The 20657-nt window shown below is 41.8% G+C and overlaps 1 protein-coding gene across 4 annotated transcripts in view; it reads right to left on the minus strand.

Annotated features, from left to right (window-relative positions):
- Positions 1 to 20657, minus strand: part of peak1 (pseudopodium-enriched atypical kinase 1) — a 156396-nt gene that overhangs the window by 71874 nt on the left and 63865 nt on the right. For 2 of the 4 annotated variants that reach the window (XM_033634786.2, XM_033634788.2), the window contains exon 3: positions 4011 to 4087. The exons of 1 other annotated variant lie outside the window; for it this stretch is intronic. The gene's annotated coding sequence lies outside the window, so the exon portion shown is untranslated. Of the gene's footprint in view, positions 1 to 4010; positions 4088 to 14683; positions 14765 to 20657 lie in introns of those variants that run through there. One more of the 4 variants, XM_033634789.2, reaches the window with a different exon arrangement.

A 20657-nucleotide genomic window follows, 5' to 3' on the forward strand; every position in this document is an offset into this window, starting at 1 on the left:
TCATCCAAGAGGCTTCTTCAGTTCTAACGGACTGGTGCGGAGTCGCAGGCTTTAAACTCTGTGGGTGTGTGAACCCTTAGTCGTTAAGGTCACATGTGAGTCGTTGACCCACCTGGCCATCTTGTTTGACGAGAGGGTTAGATGGGTCCAGGTGTGAGTGGGTGTTAAGTCTGCACTTGCGACTCCACAACAGTGCGTTAGAACTGAAGAAGCCTCTTGGATGAGAGGCGAAACGTCTTCAAGAAAGTCAAGCAATTCCAGTTGCCTACGATACAGCACTTCAGACAGAAAACACTGATTTTACTTCACAGCACAGAGGACTTGGTCTACCACGACTCAATTGTTAAGCTTGTTTTTTGATGTGTGCGTTTCGAAACCAAACTAATGTGGTGTCCACAGCATTACATGAGCTTAATAAGCAATGACATAGTGCAGAAACCTACGTCAAATCATGGGGGAAAGTACTTAGAGGAGCTTTGGAAAAGAGCAATTTGAGGCTAAAACATACATCCTTCGACCAAACTAAACAAAATTTTTGGATTTGAATACATCAGGAACACTACTGGAAAGCTACAGAATTATGTAAAAACCTCAAAAAATAGGACAATGAAAGATCCAATTTGAAAAATGATCAACTCCAGGAAGAGGTTATGTATAGCAGTAGTTACGGAAGAGTCGCAACTCTCTGTGGGCCTGACCTTTATCATGAAAAAGGTGAAACTCCTGCAAAACATGTTTATGAAGTGTCACACAAGAGGTGAGCCCCACCCAGGTAGCTTGCTGGTCATAATAGCAATCACAACAAAACGACAACTCCCGGATCAGTCCATCGTCATTTATGGTATTTTCTACCAACTAAATCTGGACAAACACGTAGCTTTCCTTTTTTGTGAGCAATCATTTCTCTTATTGGCTTTGAGGGATATGATTAGGAGTAGGCCAAGAAACGACTGCTGGCATCAAAAGCTTGGAAGGCAATACCACATCATCCAATTACATTGAGCACAACACCTCCCTGCTCTTAACTGCCAAATGCAAAACAAACCAACGGCAGCAGAAACTAATGGATGCCAGAGAAGGCAGAGGCAGTGGGAGAAAGCTAATGCCATCCTACGCCACCAACACTTCCAGGTGAAATGCACAGGGGACTGAGGCGAGCAACTGCCTGTGGGTCAAAAGCTCTGAAAGAGAGAGCATATGCACGCTTTGTACAGCGGCTCACGCAAGGTACAGTACCTCTGCCTCTGCCTGAACAAGCATTTCATCCTCCTCGCTTCCACCAACCAGCCCCAAACCATCTCAGTTGGTGCATGTGTGTGAAATCAAGCCTGACGGGTCTCATTAAAAAAAATAAAATTCAAAAAATAAGGTTTCAGACACTTCCTGGTTGTGAGGGGGAGTTTTGCTGCCAGCCAGTGTTTGCTGCTTACTACATGTATTTTTTTTCCCTTGGCATGGAGGAGAGATGAAAAATATGTTATTTCAGCACCTATATCGCAAAGGACATGTGCAATCATGAGATCCTCCAATGAGTCTCGCAAATTATCTTCGTTCCAACTCTTACCCTCAATATTTATAAGAGCCTGCTATTTTTTGAAATCACGATTTCTTTCCTGCAAAAATGGACAAACTGGAAGAACACCAACTTCCTTGAAGCTACGGTAAAGACTTTCTTTCCCTTGTAGCACTTGGCAACCCCACACTATGCATTGCTCCAAAGAATGTCCTCTGATTTATGTTACAAAAATAAAAACATATCATGCTATTTTTTTCCAGTACACTTCAGCCCTAGTATGTGTGTGTAACTTCAGGGTCTCAAAGCACCAAAGAAAAGTGAATGTTGCAGACAAAACTAAAGAGAAAAAAGTGGTCTGGTGTTCCTCTGTAAAAGGTCAAGTGCAGCACATGAAGTATCTGTTGCCACTACACATACACACAGTCACGCACACACACAGCAACATCTGTGGTGGGAGCTGTGGAGACGGAGCACATGCAAACAACGCAGGGCCTAAACCTGCTGAGATACAACAACACAGATGGCTGCTTTTTACCCAGCTGGCACTGAGACATATGGAAACAGAGATCATTAGCAAGATAATAAGTGCATGACAATGTAAGCAAAGGTAAGTCATCAACAAATACCTCCCAACAAGTTCAATAAAGAATTAATACTAATCAATATTTTCATAGTGACAATCGATCCAATGATTATGTATAACGTGAAAGGGGTTGCAGACTAAAAAAGTGCCCAGAGAATAAGTAACCCCCAACTAGTAAAAAATAGAATATAATATAGTTATAAATATACAAGTTTTGTGATTTACTAGTACCAGGACCATCCAATTTATTCACTGACTGGCTGTGGCTGTAGCTGTAGCTATGGCTTCGAGGTAGAGCAGGTCATCCACTAAAGCCCTGTTTCCACCAAACACTTTCGGTATGGTACCTTTGGAACCAAAAGTAACCCATTAGACATGATACCAAGGCCCTTGGTCCGTTTAGTGTTTCCACTGCAAAGAGTACCCTTAAATGTAGGCGGGGTTGTCATCACTCACTGCTCTGTCCAACTTTCACTCTATTTCCTCAGAGACAGAAGTCTGTACCTTGTTTATTGTCCACAGAACGAGGCTGCACGCAGACATTTTCAGTGGTACTACCCACAGTGGAAACAGAAAAAATGCATACCAAACTGAACTGAACCGTACCGCTCAGTGAAAACAGGGCTTAATCGGAAGATCAGTGATTCGATCTGTTGCTCCTCCAGTACACATGTCAAAGTGTCCCCTCCTACTGAACCCCAAATTTATCCTAATGGCTGTTCCATTGGTGTGTGAGTGTGTGTGAATTGCTACCGAGCAGCATGACGTTTTTCTGAACAACTTTTTATGTTGGGGCTTCAGGACACTTGGATCACTACAGACGAGCAGTATGGAGATATTCTGTGGTTTCAATTATGTGTTTTTGGACGTTTGAATCTGGGGTGCCGTCAGCCTCCATTAGGTGGAGTTGTGTTGCTACCCCCTCTCCCCTTGGATCTCCGCAAGTGATGTGAGGACTCTAAAACTTCATCTGAGCCTCCATCGGCATATGGGTGAGTAGATAATGGCTGAATTTTCATTTATGGGTGCACTATCCCTTTAATGGTATACTATGCAGGACATAGTTTATCTTAACTGAACAATACTCTTACAACAGCAGTTCACCGAATTTTCGAATCTTATTTATGATACATTTTTTTTCTGTGTGAAAGATAAGTCTAAAACCACTGAGTTATTTTTTCTGACTGTTATAAGTACCATTAAGCTGGTTTAAGACTGTTATAAGAACCATTAGCATTGACACAACACACATATCAGTCCAATATCCATACAATATCATAATGTGATATTCACACAATGTTCCACAACGATCATCAACTGTAGTGCATCTCATCTGCTCATCTATTTAGGACATTAAGAATCCATTAAAAAGACACTCTACCAGCTGCTACACTATAATTATACATTATATCAAATATGGATAGAGTACGTTGTTTTGAAATCATACACTAATGATAAAAAACTGCAGTGCTTGTAATCAATATAACAGCCTGTCAGTCACTGAGTTGGGAACACTGCCTCCATGCATCCAGTTTCTGTTTTGGAGAAAGCCAGTGTTGCCAAACTAATGCCAGAGTGTGCTAGAGCAGTGTGGAGAGTGGAATCAGCAGAATAATGAGCACAGCATGAGAGTCTAGTCACAGCACGACTCTGGTCCGTGGGGAGTCACTAGACTCTCTTGGCATCAACATTTAGAGTCACAAAAATGTATCTTCGCAATTCAAAACAGTGCCACAAATAAAGTCACGGAGAGGCAGCCACTGCAAGGATAAACCAAGGGTTTGACGTGTCATTAATTCAAGTAGGCGTGCTGCAAAGATTGACTAAACAACGCAGAAAAGCCTCTGAGGACATGAGGAAAACACAGATGGACAAACAGACCAACACACGCACACAGAAGAGTGAACTCACAGTGCAAAGAATCAAGAGGCAGCCCTGGCAGCCATGGAGTCCCACTTGGTGAAGCAGAGGGCACCTACTTCTGCAACCTACAGATGAGAGACAAGAAAAGGTGACGAAAGATGGAGAGAGATAAACAGAATGACAGTGTGAGAGAATGAATGAAGGAAAAGAGGATGATGGAAATGGAAAAGGAGACCGTAAAACAGAGATGGAGGGAGAGAAGAAGAAAGAGCATTTTGTTAGTTTGCCCGAGGCAGATCTCTTAACATCATGGCTCATTTTCAGAGCAAGTCATTGCTCTGGCGTGGCGTTACACAACACATATCAGATTTATTGGTACATTTAGCACCAGGGAAAATTCATCTCGAAAACAGAGACACTTTTTTATGTTAAGAGGCCAACACACCAGTGGACAATACTTGATGCATATGAGCTAATTTAAGCTTCAAGTGGCTCTGAAGACCAGCGCTGCTCAAACCCTCAACAGGACAAATACTATCTACATCTTGTGTTTTTGTTAAAACTATTACTATTATTCATCTGCTTAGCATACAATGTAGGATGAACACAACAAGATCATTAGTGCCTGAAAGTTTTCAGTGGGGACTAAATCTAGTTTGTTTATTGGAATTATTAATTTTCACACACTCTAAAACAACTGTGGAAACAGATTCACTCAATTTATACATCAATACACAGTTTTACTGATGTTTCTGCTTTAACCACAATAAGCATTAATTTTGTTGAGTATCATTGTTCAGAGTAGGTAAGGAAGTTGTACTTGACTTACGATCTTGATATGCTTTGTTCAGTATGGGCCTCATAAGGTGGTAGTACCACAAAATATTCCTTCTCTCCTCTCTTGATAGTACTTAATAATATGGTCTGTTATTGTGTAACAAAACACACAACTTTAAGTGCTAATATCCATCCATTTCGATACACTTATCCGTGGCTGGGTCACAGGGGCAGCAGGTCTAGCAAAACACCCCAGACACCCCTCTCCCCAGCACCGCTTTCCAGCTCCTCCTGGGGGACCCCAAAGCGTTCCTAAGCCAGATGAGATATATAATCCCTCCAGCGTGTTCTGGGTCTGCCCCGGGCCTCCTACCAGTGGGTCATGCTCAGAACACCTCTAATGGGAGGGGCCCAGGAGGATCCTGATCAGATGCCCAAACCATCTCAACTGACCCCTTTCGATGTGAAGGAGCAGCAGCTCTACTCCGAGCTCCCTCTAGATGACCGAGCTCCTCACCCTATCTGGGGCTGAGCCCAGCCACCCCACAGTGGAAACTCATTTCGGCCGCCTGTATCCGCAATCTCATTCTTTCGGTCTCTACCAGAGCTCATGCCCATAGGTGAGGGTTGGGACGTAGATGGACCAGTAAATCGAAAGCTTTGCCCTCTGGCTCAGCTCTCTCTTTACCACAAGGGTCCGGCGCAGTGCCCGCATCACTGCAGATGCCGCACCAAACCACCGATCCATCTCACGCTCCATTCCACCCTCATTTTACAAGTCCTAGTAGTGTCCAATTAAGTCATGGTCAGAATGTGTTCCTCATTCTAAAGTGAGGTCCTGCACATAAATAATGCAGAGTGTTTCATTAAAATAGTCTGTCTATATTTCTATAGTTTAATATGTGCAGAGTTTGCATGTCAGCATTGGTTTTCTCTGGGTACTCCGGCTTCCTCCCACAGTCCAAAGACATGCAGGTCAAATGGTGACACTAAATTGTCCATAGGTGTGAATGAGAGCAAGAATGGTCATCTGTCTATGTGTCAGCCCTGTGATAGTCTGGTGACCTGTCCAGGGTGTACCCCACCTATTGCCCAGTGTCAGCTGGGATAGGCTCCAGCTCCCTGCCACCCCTAACAGGATAAGCAGTTACAGAAAATTAATCAATGAATATATTTCTAGCATTGTTGCCACATTTCTGCACATCTGCTCCAAGAATTTAGTTTGTGCTGTTGACAAAATCACCAAAGTAGCAGCTGAGAGGCATTGTGTCAGACACTAACGTGATACTGAGATGTCTATTCTCAGCACAACATCTAACAAACATCTTCCACTAAAATAAAGGAAAATACTGTTTTGGTCGTTGCACTGCCATAAAAATAGAGTCCTTACTGTTTTTAAGAAGACATAATTCTCTGGTCACTCTGTTTCATGTTTTACATTCTTAAACACATATACTTTACTGTGCAGCATGCTAACATCTATCTTGTCCTGGTATCCGGTGTGCTGAAAATAAAACTGACAGTAACAGTTCTCCTAATCCAGCTGGTGGATTTAATGCCAACTGTAAAGGCAGGACATATTTTCTGAAACTGCTCAGCTCACTTCCATATTCCATCATCCCTTTGCTTCTTGAAGATCTGTTTGAGGTGTATTTTGAGACAAAATAGGTGGCTCTACGAGTGTTGCTATGCAACCAAGAAAAACTTCACAAAAAAATATTGCAAAACCATCCCCCCCATGCATGTCAGGGATTCTATCTTAAAAACTGTTCTGCATTAATTCATCCGAGGACGAAGCATCTTGTTGGGGGATAAAAATAGCCACTGTCATCTCAGAAGCCTTGGAGGGTTTTTGTTATGAGCCTATTTATTCATTTTAAATGGAAAAATGATCTGTCAAAATGGGAATGTGGAGAAAAAAATCCTTGGAAGTTCTGCAGTGATAAAAATGCTGTTGCACATTAGTGAAACCATGTTGCGAATAAATGCAACTTGGTTTCCAAGACAGTGTAGATTTGTGTGTAAGCTTCCTCTCTACCCATCATAGTGTGGGGCTTTAAAGTCATGAGCTTCAAATCTTCACTGTTGTTTATGTATTCTTGTCCATGTGTGCATGTGGAACAACTGGCGTGCAGACTCAAAGGTTTATTAGTATCTGACTGTTAACTTGTAGTACGAATGGACAAACAAATGTGCATCGAAATAATGGACTGACTTCCTGTGATGATCCTGTTATTCTCTTATGCATCCCTAATTTTTATGCAGAGCATAATCACCCAACCCCCACCGCTTTGATGGCAGCTAATGAACATATCTGGCAACTCTTAGGCACAAGTCAACAACAGTTTAATCTACTGAATTGTCAATGTGCCTGTTAGAGGTAAATTGTTTGGTGCATACTATAAACATATTAAGAGGAAATAAAAATAAAGGCAAAGCACTGCAACAGTTTATGTTCTTTACTGTTGCAGTGCTTCGCCTTTACTTTTATTTCCTCTTAATATTTTTATGGTATACACCAAACACCAAGGCAATTCACTTCTAAGTGAAACCTACTTGGCAAGAAAACCTCAATACATATAATGCTATTTTGTTGTTCTAGCCATCATCCATAAAGGTTATCATTACATTTTTTTCACAAATCTAATTTGTGGTTCAGGATATGGAATGAGTACAGACTGGTATACCCAATTTTACCAGGTGTCACAGTTGTCTCAGGAGCCACCCCTTAGTGGAGCATAAAGTCCAGTTCAGACCAACAGGAAGAAACCATTGCAGAGAAAAGCTGCAGTGGTGTGAACTAGCAGGTCTGAGCTCACGGTGTCACGTGCAACTCAGCTGGTCAAATTGTCGGTGGCTAGCTTTAGAACATAAGGCCGTCACCTGTTTCAACAGCCAGATGACATGTAGTGAAGTCTCCTGGTCAACTTAAAATGACCGCAGACGGCGTGTTCGCTTGCTGTGGTCATCCCCACCAAGCCCTTTGTTTCCTTGCTTAAAGTCCATTCTCACTAAGGGCGAATATCCGCGCAGATTATTCTCACAGAAAATTATAAAAGCCGATTTCATGGGTTCTTATGGAAGTTTGCACACCAGGGCGGAACTTTTGTGCAGTGAAAAAAGTTTCCGCCCAGACTTTGACCCCTGCGGAATTCGCCGGCGGAACTACACAGCTAGGCCAATGAAACTGTTTGTTTATAGTGACGTCACGCAGACCCGGGAGCGTCCAAACTCCAGTCAGGCAGGACAGTATGGGAGAAAGGTTGATAAACCTTGTTTCACAGCACTCCGTCGTTTTTGATAAAAGACGGGATGATTTTATCAACAATGAATTAAAGGACAACGTCTGGTAGTCAATTGTCCAGCTTGGTGGCTGCGGTGAGAGTGGTAAGTGCTAAAGAAAGTTGATGTTGATGCTTGTTAAACGTTAGCTTGCTAGCTCGCTACTGCTACTCTCATCCATGTTCACCCACACCCATTCATACAGTGCGGACTTGGAACACAACAACGCGAAATTCCGCACCGTGTCTGTACCGCGCCTGTGTGTATGGTTTAAATGCGGAAAAGCGCTGCGCCAATATTCCGCAAATCCATCCCGCATTTCCGCATCGCGGCAGTGAGAATCAACCTTTACAGTGTGCCAGTGCCATACGGTGGGTCACTGCTAAAAGTTCAGCTCTAGGCGAGAGCACTATATCAGTCAGGGTTATTTAAGACAACTCCTTCGTCAGTTTCAAATCCAATATGTTGCCATACTGGTGCAGGTTTTTTTTCTTTACACCAGGTTTGCCATGTTTCCTCTCCTCACTCCAAAAAACACTTCAACTTTCTTATAAACTCTGCCACTTCCAGCTCTACTGAAATCTGATCTCCTTCATGTTGCCTGCTCACAACTTGTCAAGACACTAGTGTCTCCCTTAGTTCATTCATAAACATAATAATATGTTGACCACTTTATACATGTTACAGCCTAATGACAAATGCCGGTTCAGCTAGTTTGCATAAAAGCAAACTGTTTAAAGCTCGTATAAACGTAAATCAACCCAAGCACTTGAGAGTATAGTGGGCTACACAATACAAGTAAACCTTAGTTACTACCTGATCAACTTTATCTACCAGCTACCCTCGTTGTGAAGGACAGAAAACAACAGTTGGTTTAGAAAATATTGTCAAATTGGAGGTTTATTTAATTACGGGCGTGATATGTGTGATAATCTAATCACTTGTGTTGCTTGCCCTCTTGGACACTGTTCTAGTGATGTCCCCAGATGACAGTAACTAACTCTCACATTGAAATGGTCAGAATTGATGAATAAAACAGCAAAAATAAGAATCAGTTTGAAAAAGAAATGTAAATTTCCTTTAACACAGCAGATATCACTCTTTCATGTGCTGAGTTGTTGCCAAGGGTAAGTACCCTGCTGACAGTGAATAAGTTGTGTGATAAGTGCCATGTAGAGCAGTTAAAGGGTCAACAGGCCTGCCCCAGACAGTTAGGACTCATTTCTATGAAAGAAAACTTCAGGAAGAACATTTCGAAAGTTGAAGATTAAAAGAAGCATTTTAGTTTTAGTGTTATTTAAGTACAGTAGAATGACACTTAAATCCAGCACTTCCTTCCCACACACTCCACAAGCTATACACACCTGCGAGCTGCCCAGTAAAACCAACTCTGGCTGACCTAAGCAGGTGAGCATCCCTTATTAAAGCCTCCTTTCCACTGCATGGTTCAGCGAAACTTAAGTCAAACCAACTCACATTTGGTACCAGGTCCTTTTTTTCTATTTGGTTTTCCACCACAGACGGTACCTTTACAGTGAGGGTGGGATTCTCAGCTGATTGCCATATCGATGCCATCTGCGAAGTGGTTTGAAGTATAGTAACTTCACCTTCTAGCATCAGCTCAGCTCGGCTGGAACCTTCACCATGTTGGTACTAAAAATCTACCAGGTACTATCCCCAACTTTCGCTAATAGAAAACTAAAAAAAAGCCAGTCGAGCTGAGCAGAGCCGTGACGTACCATGCAGTTGAAATGTGGCATAAGTGGCTCAGTGGAAATAGCACAATACAATACTTACTAAATACAGGTTGTTACTATTCATGTCCTCTGCCTCCATTTAAACCTTGGAAGTGGCGGCCTTGCAGTCATAAACAGGATTATCAAATCTTCAGTTTACCACAGCTCTGTGTTGTGGCGCTCCTCCTCAGAGGCTGCCACAGTATCAGTCCAACAATGTTTGTTTTGCACTTTTCAAACAGACTTAAAATTAAAGCGTGGTGTTTGCAGGTGCCGCTGCATGCATGTCTTTGCCTCTGTGAACTAAATTGACCACAATCCCTCCCTCCTTCCTAGTAAACAACAGCTGGTTCCAGTAGTCCATCTGCTACCTGTAAATTCCCTTCCACAGGACTCACAGCTCCAGCATACTATTGGTTTGTCTACTTTAAGAGGTGCACTTACAGGGACACAGCGAGCATGTGTTGCTGCTCTGCCACCTTAATAACAGTTTGAATTTTTCGACTGACACACTCAGCGGTAAACAGGCTTTTAATTGACTGTCTGAGTGCTTTTTCAAAAGCATGACTGGGTGGTTTGAAAATAAATGTGCTGTTTACAGCTCTGGCTATTTTGTTGAATATCTATAGTATGTGTAGGTGATTCAAGCTTGTTGCTGTTTTTATGACTGAGAGTCCCAATGTTTTTTGGTGTCTACTGAATGAAAACAAATTGATTATTTAAGTGCCTAAAGATGCTCCATCAGTCGGAACTGGATAAAATGGGTACTGAATATTTTCCTGTAGGAAATGCAGTTTTTGTTTTTAGCAGAATGCTAAATGCTGCATTGATGTGTGTCCCTGCTTATGCCACATTTTCTGGACATGTTCACCATTATGATGGTGTTTGTTTGATGCAGTAGGAGAGTAATTAGTTCTGACTTCCTGGCATCTTTATAGGTGTGACAGTGGCTTTTCACCTGACTCCAAGATCACCTTCACCTTCCGCAGTCCATGGTCGGATTCTGTGAGCATAATTTGCTGACTCACTGTCATTAGCGTTGACTGCAGAGAATCTGAGCTTATTTCTTGCAGTGGAATCACTCAACCAGGTAAAGGTTAAAAAAAGAACAAAAACAAACCAGATCAGAAATACAATTACAGGAATCTAAATGGGAATCTATCTGTGGTTGGTGCAAACAATATTTTGAGCAACTTAAATGGTGCATGACACCTTCTTGAAATCAGGATTAAGGTATAATGATGCTCCATCAATCATACATGGCTGTCAGGCTAAACATACAAAGTGACCACATTCATGAAGCTGGAGAATGATTGCATGTGTTGTTCGGCGGTTACTCTTAAAGGTGTTTCCACAACATAATGACTTTTCTATCTTTCTTAATGACATTTCAACAGCATGACTTAATGCAGATAAAATGCCCGCTATGTTAAGATCGAATTACAAACAAAGCACTCAACTTTAAGTACAAAACTGCTGTTTACCATCATCCTCCAATAAACTTAAAGATTGCAATGCGAGTCTGTCTTAAGATGTAAGACCTGTGTTTTTCTTAAATACGGTGTGCTGGATATAGTATAAGTCTGTGGTTGAGAACAGAGACACACAGGAAGCCTTTACACAACAACAGGGCTCAGTGGAAGACCACAGACTAATCATCACTTAAAATCCTGAGCTTTGTGGCAGATTCGATGCCACATGGACACGGGAATTGTCACCATCAGATGTGACCTGTAGTAAACACAGATCAGTCCTACTGGCAGCTTCATGAATATGCACGTACAATTCCTCCCAGTCATCAGTGTGGTTGGTACGCTCTGTCCGTATCTCTATTATCGCTTCCTGACATTCTGCTCTACCTTGTCTCCATAACAACCTCCAAAATCCAGTCTCCAAACTACTCTGCATTTTCTGTGACAGGCTTGTCACTGCTGGTGGTGAGACGGTCTCCTCAGTAACAACTACCAGTGTCACTCTTTATTTAAAGGAACAGTTCATCCAAAAATCTAAATATTCTTCTCTGCCCAGTGACACAGTTGGCAGGTGTAGTTAGGTAGAAAGAAAAAAATTCTCACAGGAAACTGTTCAAAACAAGGTCTGTGGATTGTCTTGAGTAACAGGGTCATTATTTCTACAAAGAGAAATTGCTGTTGAGTTTTTCAAATTTATTTGCTTTTGTTTGAGTGCCATCTACTTCCATTAAGCCCAGTTCAGACCAAAGATTTGCGACGAGTACGAGTTGAGACAGGCAACTACTTTTAATGCGCCCTTCTGTATCATTCTTAAAAACCTGCCGGTTCACACCAATGCAACTAGATGAGATGGTGTATCATCTCTATGCAACAACTCTCTGTACTTTTGTTCTGTTTTCCAGCTATTTAGGTTTATTTTGTGGCTGAATACAATTTGTACCTTCTTAAAATATGAATAAGGATAGGGATAGTGAGATACTGGCTACAGGTGCATTTGTAGTAGTGATGAAACGGCGAAAAACATAAACAAAACGAGTATCAGATGGACTGTACTCATAATAAATACACCACAATAATGTAAGTGAGCAGCAGCAATTAGTTCGTCAATGAGAAGAGAGTTTGTGTATGAGGGGGCATGAGAACATACAACACCAACAAACCGTGAGCGGTCATTCTGTCTTGACCATCGCACTTCACTACAAGCTGATTGGCTGTAGAAACAGGTGATGGCCTTTATGTTCTAAAACCAGCCACCGGCGATTTGACCAGCGGAGTTGCAAGTGACACCATCAGCCAGCTTGAGTTGAGCTCAGACTGGCCAGTTCACACGGCTACAACTTTTCTCTGCAACGTTCTCAAAAGGTTTTGTCTCGTCACGAATCATTGGTCTGAACTGGGCTTTATATTCAACATTATCATTTCTGATTTTGGAGTGAACTGACCCCTAAGTGATGGATAACAAAGTAACACAGAACAGGTGAGCTAACGAGGGCAGATCAAAGAACAAGTAACACTTGTAAGAAGCCTTAATTGACCAAATCTTCAGAATTACATTTTCGTTGACTTTCTACAGTAAACTGGTAGCATCAATCATGCATGTATTTTTATTTATCTATCTTTTTAACTTTGGTCTCATTCAAATCAAGACTGCTTTTAAGTGGCAACTGTAGTTTCTCTCTGTGTCTCCAGAGTTGGCAGTGGATAGTTTTTTAAATGGTTTGTTTCCCTGTCAATTCATTCTGTCAGAGCCTGGCCTCAGTTCTCCCACGTGGGTGAAAAAAGGGAATCAGGGAAGGCGTGGAAACATGCCAATCAGCACTTTGAAAGTTGGCCAGGATTATTTTTTTCGGTTTTTATACTTGAAAAGAAAGAAAGGAGAAAAAAAAATGCACCAAGGTAAAAGGGCACAGAGGTAACATGAGGCCACCTCCCACCGCTTCAAGTATTGGGCTTAATCCAATACCTCTAGTGTTTTTGATGTCACCTATGACATTTCTTGTTTCTCCTTTAGGTAAGGCTCTGTAACAAAATGCACTGTAGTCTGGGGAAAATAAACACAGTGACCTTCCAAAAATATCTTTAAGAAGCTCTTGCTCTGGCTTAAGCTTTCTATACTGGCATATCACTTGTAGGGTTTAACATCATGCCTTTAATTCACTTGCAAGTCAGCTGAGTGAGCTCAGGTTGAATTAAACTTGATGCGACTCCACTGCCCAGTGACATATGAATGGAAATTAAGAGTCTACTGACAAACAGTTTCCACTCCACCATGAGATAAACACAGACTGAACTGAAAGCAAGAACTAAACAAATCATCAAATCCACTCTCTCTGGCTAAAAGCATTAGCAACCGCGCAGATACTGTGTATTGTGTCTTCCTGTTTACAACTGATGAGGAAGAAACGTGTTGGAGGAGGGGTGGGATTATCCAATATACATACAGCAAAAATAGTCACCGATAAGCCACAGATCAAGTTGCATTAACTTGACTGTACTCCAAACACAGCTGAGCATGGACTTTTTCCCCCTTCACATTTCAGCAAACGAGAAAAGGGTTTCCAAATCAATCACTCCCCATCTCAGTCTCAGTGTGCACTTCTCTCTATTTCACCCTCAGGTTCTTTTATTACAGTTAAAATCCTGTGAAAAAAAATCCTTTTAGTGTGGCTGGAATTTCTATGCAGACAGTAAAGGGATTGTGTTGAAAATACAGAGGGGAGTCAGGGTGCAAACAACAGTTCCTGTAAGCAGATAAACCTTCTCTTTTGAATTTTTTTTTCTAAGCTGAGCAAGCTGCTCCCAAACAAATTCAATATTCACGAGGCGGAAAAACAGAGGCACAGGCTGCTACAATATGGTATAAAAGTATACAACTCAACAGGACAACAAAACATAAACATCGATCTTTGTCTCTAAAAGGTTAAGTTGTGTGAACAGATATAAAGTAGTGTGTAAATGAGCACAGACACAAGCATTGCTGAGCAGTGACACACTCCCATTGTTGTCCCAACTGTGACTAAGAAGCTGCAGCCACTCCAGTGTATAAAGAGGTCTCATTAACATGTGAGCCAGCTTGTCCAAAGCCCCACATCCTGCTTAATTAGAGGGTGTCCCTTCACCGCTGAAAGTCCCTTCTCCCAACACTTGACACTCGAGACAGGAGATGATAATAATGATGCATAGACTGGCTCGTGGCTCCCTCCCCCTCCGCTTCTCCCCAACTTCCTTTCATCTAATCTGTCCCTGTGCACAACCTTTTCTCAGTGGATCCCTTAAGTCCTGTGTGATCATCCTGTCCGTCTGTGTCTCTGAGCCCGTCGGTATGCTAGCCAGCCTCTGCCATACTGAGGAGACAGCAACAGTTGTTAGAGCCTCCAAGAGGAGCAGGAAGAGGAGGGAGGTGAAGAGTAAACAAAAAAAACAAACAAAAAAAAAAACGTGGCTAACTACTTACAAAGCAGTGGCGTGTATCCGATCAGTGGCCAGGCAGACGAATGAGGGAAGACAGCCACATGACAAACGTAGTCGATACGGCGCTGGTGCATGAATGAGAGACAGAGAGGGAGGGAGGGAGGAAGAGCTCGAGCGCTATGTGAGGAGGGAGGGAGGGAACAAGTATGAGAGTGATGAGGGAGTCATAACATTGCAGAACAGAGACAAAAGAAATGAGTGGTAGGGAAACAAAGCTAGGTCAAGTACAAGAGGGGAAGAATTTTATCAACTTGGCTTCTTCTTACATTTAAAGAGGAAAGAAGAAAAAAGCAAAGTAAGAAACGGGGGATGAGTGACACAAAAGGAACAGACCTGGCCTTTCCCCTCTGTTTAGAAGTACTCATTGTGTTCAGTCCCCAGCTCACTACAACAGTCACATCATCCAGGCCCTTTACGAGCATCTCATGCTGAACAGAGCGAGAATGAAAAAGGGATGAAATGAGAGGTTGAGCTGAATTCTCCCTGTAGGACTGAATTCCCAGAGAGACCTATCAGTTTCATGACACCTCTTAACGATACATTTTGCAGGCAGGGTCGGAGCGGAGCAGCTGTCAACCTCCCATGGATATAGACCTGAGTAACGGCAACCTCCGGTCTGCTTAGTGCAAATTTAGTAGATGTTTCAGTAGCCTTAATGGTTTGTAAAGTCTAGACAGAGAAAGTGATCTCTCCTTCCTAAGCAACTACTATTGAAGTACAAGGCAGGAAGCAGTGAAGCAAACCAATAGCCAGAAGGGCAGGATTTTAGTTTTTCTGGGGATTTGCCAAATAGCAGTGTTTGAACGCGTTTGCCTCCGTGGGCCTGCAATTACACCCCCTGGCTGTGGAACTAGATAAAATGTTTTAATAGGGTTGCTCAACGGGATATAAAGATAATAAAGACAACTATAAAGAAAACTTTATCTGATTTATTGGTTTGTATCTTTTCAGTCAACGCTCACAGGATTACAGCTGTGTCCTGTTTCAGATAATTATTATGACTGAGAGAGTCACATATTTCACATTGTGAATATTTAATTTGTCAGTAGAACTATCATAGTAGATGTGAATATATCCCTTTCACGACAGACGTTTTGACTTACAATAGCAGGGAAATCACAGGTTAAACAAATTTTGTTAACAATGGTTCAGTTCCATTAAATGTCACAGTGAGTCATGCCAGTCAACCAGCATGTACAATACCAGGACCGAGGAATGAGCTCACCTAAGTTGCATTCACTCATTTTAATGTTATCAATTATTTTCTTACTTTGACTTGCTAAAAATGAAACATTCATAGCTAAATGCTCTGCTAGGAAAACCTCCTTTCCCACACAGATCAAACACTTCCAGTGGTTTAACATGATCTCTAAAAACAGATATCTGCAATCGTATGCAGAAAAGTTACAAAACAGGACAAAATTTTGGTATCAGAAGTGTTTTGTTTTCCGTTTGCAGTCTGAGTAATATTGAACAATCACACCTGAGCGGATTTAGGTTGCATACAGGTAAACCGTTAATGTGGAGAGCAAAAAAGGTGGAATGCTTTCTCTCAGCATTCATATGCAGATATCTGTTAATAGAGATCAGCCAAAATGTTGTCTGGATCTGTCTCAAGTTGCTAATCGGACGGTAAAAAAATAAGCTGCACATGAGAGAGTTTGAGTGTTTGCCCGGATATCTGCTGGCTACACCATATCTCCGTAAATATTGGTTGTTGCCTCCAGAGGCTTTATCCTCATTAGACAATTGTCAATGGGTTCTGAGACTGGATTTAACACAACAATGTTTTTATTCAAAGATAAAATCAAACTTATTTCCTTGCAAAGTCGTAGCTTAAAGGACATTAGCCTCAACAGTCTTGTCCATTTCTTCACAGTTTATGACCCACTTACTGCATGCCTGTAATAAACACATGCTTGTTTTAGAGATTTTATTTCTAGGTCAAGAAATCACTTCCTCTTGTCCAGTGGTTCCCAAGTGGTCCAGCCACAGGGTCCAGATTCTTTCTTGGTCATTAGTTCAGGCTCCACAAGGTTTAACACATTCAGCGTCATACTTGCGTTTGGCCATGTCGTCAAGCTAGTCTGCTGCCTCTGTCAAGTAGCTGTCCATTCGCTTATTCATTATACAGCGGGAAAATGCACTTAGAAATAAAAGCTCTGTACCGGAAATTCACCGTACATAATGTTTTTTTGCAAACTTGTCACTTGTAGTCCTTTCGGAATGGACTTGCAACCCACTTTTGGACTGCAACCAACCAGTTGGGAACCACTGCTCTAATCTATGGTATAACAACTCAGTAGTCTGACAACTTCAGTCTACAAGCCAGTAATTACGCAAAACATCACCAAATTGGCAGAAATCAGTACATCATCTACTTAATAGAGTAGTATTATTGAAAATCATCTATGTTTACCAATCTTTTGGAATTCAAGACAACAAAACACACAAATCAGAATAAGTTGATTTGGCTGTAAACTCTCACTGCAAATTCTCTGCCAACTCAAACATCTTCAAGAGGATGCAATATCTCAATGTGGTCGTCAACAAGCGTGCAGCTCGCATGCTCGTGAGCCTTTCTAAAACAGCCTCAATCTAAACAAAACCCATCAGAGTTTCCACATGTCATACGCCTAGTTTCCAAAGCTGCCTCCTCTGTTACTCACCCTAGCTAGACTTACAAGACATTTGTTAAAATTAGATGGGCACTATGAGTGACTATTTAACAACCAAAACAAATTTGAGGAATTCTCGCTCAGAGCTTTTACGCAGCCTTTCTAATGATGAGCAAGACAGTTGATGACTACCAGCTTTTTCCAGTGTTTAGTCTTGGTGGCACAGTGCTACTAAATTAACTTTAAGAGGTCATTTCCTATTGACAACAAAGGTACTACGCATGCAGATGTCAGTGCAGTTGGCAGATGATGTGGTGAGGTCTATGTGGCCCCATCATCTGTGCTGACATCTGGACCATATGTCTTCTGCATTGAGGGGCCAAGGTCCAGATTCAGAATAAAAACAGGGCACTGGGGGTGGAATCAGTCCAAGGACCCACAAGGGCATTGGTTATAAAGAGAGAAAAAGTCTAGGAGGTAGCTCTTTAAACAGCATTACTGCACTGCAGGCTTTTTACAAGGGGCTATGATGTGAATGAGAATTATCAATTAAATATGTGCTTTATGGCATGTGCTTCATCATGTAATGATTATGCTACAATCATAAGAAAGACAAGAAAATGAAAACTGATACAGAGCACACAATAAAAAACCTCCGCCATGCCATTTCTTAGACCCTTGGCTTCTAAAATGATCTTCAGACTCTGGAGATCATCTTTCTATAGTCTAGAGGGATGGTGTGGGCCACGGGGAAGAGGAGGGAGAAGGATGAAGACAGAGATGTGATGGGAAGTCAGTAGGATAAAAGTAAAGTAAGGGGGATGAAATCAAGCTAGAGGGTTGCCAGTAATTAGCCCTCCGAATGTCCTCATATCGCTGATACAAGCAGGAGTTTCCTGGGAGATGGATTAAAATAACACGGAAGCCTTTGTAGCCTTTGTGGTTGCTGGTGCCCCTCTATCTCAGATTAAACCATGAAAATATTACTGATCTGATCATGCCACGTGACTGTGGGGCACAGTGCTGATACTGTGTTTTACTCAAGGATAAATTATATTCTCATAAACACGTGGGTTACAAGATACTGTAGGAAGACACTGGGTATGCTATTTGTAACACTGCTTGTGATAATAATAATAAACTTTATTCAAATAGCACCTTTCATACAAGAAATGCAGCACAGAGTTCTTTACAATAAGAACTAAACATGAAAATAGGACATAAAACAGAACGCGTTCATAAATTCACAGAATTGCAAAGCTATAAATCATAAAATCAAGTAAGATTTTAAGAGTTGCAGTAGCGTGAAGTGTAAATAGAAAGTAAAAGTGTAGAAAGAGTTTCAGACCTGTATCAGGAAGTCAAAGCTAGTTAAAGGCGAAAATGAATAGATACATTTTTAGCTTTCTTTTAAAAATATTTCGCGAGCTGGCTTCCCTGATATCTATACGTAGTAGGTTCCATAGCTTTGGGGTGTAACTGACAAAGGCTGCATCCCCGATCTTCTCCCGGCTGTTGCTGGGAACCTCCAATAAACTGGCAGCAGATGATCGCAGTGTTCTTGGAGGCAAATAGTTAACAAGGGAGTTAGCAATGTAGCTCGGTCCCAGCCTATTTAGGGCTTTGTATTCAAGAAGGAGGAGCTTAAAATCTAAACGTAACAGAAAGTCAGTGCAGAGCAGCCAAGACTGGTTTGATGTGCTCTCTGCTCTTGGTTCTGGTTAAACATTAAAAAAAACTGATTGTGAAACAAGCAGGGTCAAAGAGATCCAAGAGCATGATGAGGATTACACAAAGGACGTAATGTGCTTTTTCAATGTAACTTTCATCCACAAGGGACCTAAAATGCTCTTACTATAAAGGCTCAGGAATAGTGGCAATGAAGGCCAGCTGTTGCATTGCCTCACATTGTGTCTCTTCCAAAAAGCTGCACTTGAACACACCACGAAGACTACAGCAAACAGCCAACTAGCACACTTGTTCTGCGTCTGCTTGAGAGCAAATAACTCTTCATACCAGCAGGCGTCAGTAGTCAGTATTCATTATTCAAAAAGGGAAATCGAAAGACTGACAGGACAGATTCAAGATGCTAGTTGACCAGTTAGCACAGTAACAACACAACCCTTATGTAGAAAGAACAAAGGATATTAACCATGTGCTGGCAAACAATAACAGACAATTATGAACAGTTTCTGCTTAAGAGCACAATGGCTACAAAAATAATCTAACCAAATGTAACTAATTTGTTTTGATCTTATGCCCTTTTGACTTTAGTTCTTGGTTTACTTTCCTTACTTCCATTTGTCTTCTTTTGCACTGAGCTGAAACTGCCTATCAGAGTGATTTCATTCACATGTGGCCTCCACCGGGTCCAACATAAATTCAACACGCTGAATTTGCTGAAAAACAACTGACAAGAGCCAACATGTGTCAACAATGCACACAGACGGTCTGACATCGACTGACGGCCGATGGTTGTCTTGGTGTGTGAAGCCCTAATGGTTCATGACAAGAACAGTTTTTAGAGGTTACTGAATATCACCTATTTACCCACAGTTTTATAGATTTAACAGAACCCAAAGCAATAACAAAATAGCAAGATGCTTGAAAAATCAAAAGGATTTACATCCAAAATCAATCCAGTTTCTTCAGGGCGGATTTTCCTGTGAATTCAGATTCTTCAGTGACTTACAGCTACCATGAGTCAAGTGTTACACGCCGTCTGTGACCACACTTAATGTCAGATGGCTTCCAAGAAAAATGCCTGTGGTTAGACACCATTATGTATAGCCAACCTGCCATTAAGGTTTACCGCCTTTCATCTGTGACTGCAAGCTGCGTGTTTGTATGTGAGGCGTCACTCCTTGCATAAATATTGCCATGTCTCGTGCATTCACACACACAAACATCAATGAATCCTCACCAAACAGCTGTTCTTCATCACAGCCCTCACACATGTATTGGCACATCTCCCACTTCGTCATCCTCACTCATCCCTCCTTTTATCAGAGAGACTGAGACAATCCCTCACTCACGTTTTTATTTTCCCACCTTGGAGTGACACGCATCATAACAGGATCATCCATCCCTCTGTCCTTCACTATCAGCTACCCTACCTGCAGGTGGGAGGACTTGGGCAATCGCAGCTTTGTCACCATAATGACTTCCTTTTACATGTTGTGTCTGCAGCAATAAAGTGAATGACAGATGTGACTCCTGACCCATTCTTCCTTCTCAATGCAGCTTTACAAAGAACCTCAATAAATCAATTTTCTTATTGAGCCCTGCGGTCATAAACGTCTCTTTTAACAACATTATGAGAGTAGAAACAAGAGTGGG

This window comes from Epinephelus lanceolatus, chromosome 5 (assembly GCF_041903045.1).
Source record: "Epinephelus lanceolatus isolate andai-2023 chromosome 5, ASM4190304v1, whole genome shotgun sequence".
NCBI classification, from domain to species: domain Eukaryota; kingdom Metazoa; phylum Chordata; class Actinopteri; order Perciformes; family Serranidae; genus Epinephelus; species Epinephelus lanceolatus.